General features: G+C 34.0%; 1 long non-coding RNA gene across 1 annotated transcript; it reads right to left on the reverse strand.

The window, feature by feature from the left end:
* Positions 1-1,982: 1,982 nt before the first annotated feature.
* Positions 1,983-2,361, reverse strand: LOC116162739. Its single transcript, XR_004143599.1, has 2 exons — positions 2,207-2,361; positions 1,983-2,152 (listed from the first exon to the last, which is right to left on the reverse strand). It is a non-coding gene; the product is annotated as an uncharacterized LOC116162739 (long non-coding RNA).
* Positions 2,362-2,605: the final 244 nt, after the last annotated feature.

Below are 2,605 nucleotides of genomic sequence, written 5' to 3' on the forward strand. Positions count from 1 at the left end.
TTCAACCACAGCGCCATCTACTACCTTCTTATAATGAATGAAGTATAGGTACACTACTACCACAATTTTCATATATAATACCATGAGTAGTCGAAGTATTGTCCATAATTTTTGAGGTGCTGTAACGAATGCTAGTTACGCTGATTAATACCACGAGCGCTTGCGCGAGTTGTATTAAAAAATGTAACTAGCATGAGTGGAACAGCACCTCAAAAATAATTGAGAAATATTTCGACTACAAATGGTATTCGAAGGACTCTCGGAAGGACTATTCAATGAATCAAAAGAAACTTTAAGCATAATTACCCACGCGAATTTATATTTATACGTGATAAACCCGAAGACATGAGAAAATAAATTACGGAAGTAGTTTTTCATTCTGCTATGATTCTATTCGAACTTTTGTGCTCCAATAAGCTAATTCGTTATGAGTGATCAAATTAAAAGATGTGATAAGTCGGTTGTCAAAATTGATTAACAAATTAAGAAGAATGTTCCGGTTAATACGAAAAAAATTCGCGAAATTTCACTGGTGGGAGTTTCACAAATGTCATTGAATAACCCCATTGAATTGTCTTAATTACTTATCTGTTAAAATAAATAAAAACCTCGATAAAAACTACATTCCGTAATTAGTTTTACAATGCCGATGCGATTTCTTAAATGAAGTAGTTTCCCATTTCCTAAGTTTTAAAAGAAAATACAAATATATGTACATTTTGTATTAGTAAACAATTTCATTTAAGAGCGACTGTGGTAAGTGGGATAAGCTGGGTAGAAATGCGACATTTTTTATTGCAATTTTCTAATTACCAATAAAGATCACTATTTATCACTCAATTTCTCTCGTACAACTGTACACCAAATCGCCGACATTCCCTTACGTCGATTATGCTTTAAAACGGCCTTACAATTCGTGGCACATTTACACTGACCACAACATAAAAAATAGGCATTCTTCGATGTGTCATGCTTTAATAGTAAATGACTATTTAAACTTTTCTACTATTTGTGGCGTACACATCTTACAATGTGTGGATTTGCCTCGGGATTTGCCCGTTTAAGTTTTGCTTAGGGTAGCACAATTACATTGTTCACAAATTGAGAAGATTGTCTGTGTTAATAGGTTACACTTTAATTGTAGTGTAATTGCACGATACATATATCAGTTATCAGCGATTCAAAGCGGAGCGTGTGAAAGAATTTTTTGTCATGCAATTGCAGTCATCATAATTAAAAACTTTGGAAATTGCATACATTCAACGATGCTTCTTATTGTTGGTTGTGTAAATTGTACCTGTCCACAATAAAATTAAAGACTATCACTAGGGTGCGCAGCTAAATCATATATCCAATAAAAATCATTGATGTAATAGTGTATTACGAGGGTTGTCCAGAAAGTAGCAGACGTTCTGAAATAAAACAATTTTAACAGAAAATCTATTATTATATACATTTGGGGGCTACACTCTTGGGCTATTAATCAACACAAGCGCCATTCAAATTGAGGCACTTATCATAGCGTAGCGTGGCACAAGTGTTTTGATTCCAACTTTTATAAATCCGTTATGACCACCAACTATGACGTGGAATTTTTGTAATCGCTCTTTATGAAAGATCTAAAGATCCTTAATAACTGCGTCATTTAAGAGATGATTTCACCCCTACTTTAAGCGCATACACGGTGTCCATTTTTCGAGTGCCAACTATATATTGGTTAAATGATGGCAATGTTGCGAATTTTCGTGCTGAATAATAATATGAAAAGATATTTAAAATATCTTCAATAGTTTTGAAAACATCGCAAAAAATGGTTTGTGCTAGTTTTATTGTGAAAATATTGTTTATTCTCATGCATTTTGTTCTAATTTGACATAATTTTCTAACAAAACGAAGGTTTAATTCTGTACAGAGTACCCCTCTTTGGTTATATTATAAAGCAACTTTCATACATGATCATAGGTACACTATTTTATTCAAAATTAGTCAAATGTAGTAGATTTATTGATATTGTGATATATAGTAGTTACATAGGTAATAAGAGTAAGGTATTCATTGATAGTAAACTACACCACCCTCAACCCCGTCTTCCTGATGCCGCTACTGCAACAACAACCACCCCCGTGTCGAACACCTTCTTCCCAACGTTTTCCTGGAAAACATAATCTTACAGTAATGCTGTCATTTTTTTTTAGTAAATACTTACAAGTCTTTTCCATCCTTTCCATTTTGCTTGCGTCTGTCCGAAAAGGCTGGCGATAATGAGCACCAGAAAGACGAACAGTTTTGATACATTCATGTTTACGTTGCTAATTACTGCAGCTGAATAACGCTCGGTTCGGCTTGGCCGGACTTATATAGGTATCAGGTATGAGCGTCTCGAGAGAAGATAACACCGGTGATTTAGATTATTTAGAACACTTAATATTTTCGATATCGATAAGGTAAAGGGGAATTTCTGAAAAAATAGATACCTACAGGTTACACTCAATTTCAAGAATCGAATAAGTACAAATATTTGACTTGATGACCTAATGAAGAATTTTTAGCTTCCTAGCATGTGCTAGGTAGCTATTGCGATAGCCGTTTTTTGAACATTTCAAAA

The sequence above is a fragment of the Photinus pyralis genome, unplaced genomic scaffold (assembly GCF_008802855.1).
Source record: "Photinus pyralis isolate 1611_PpyrPB1 unplaced genomic scaffold, Ppyr1.3 Ppyr1.4_LG2, whole genome shotgun sequence".
Taxonomy (NCBI): Eukaryota; Metazoa; Arthropoda; class Insecta; order Coleoptera; family Lampyridae; genus Photinus; species Photinus pyralis.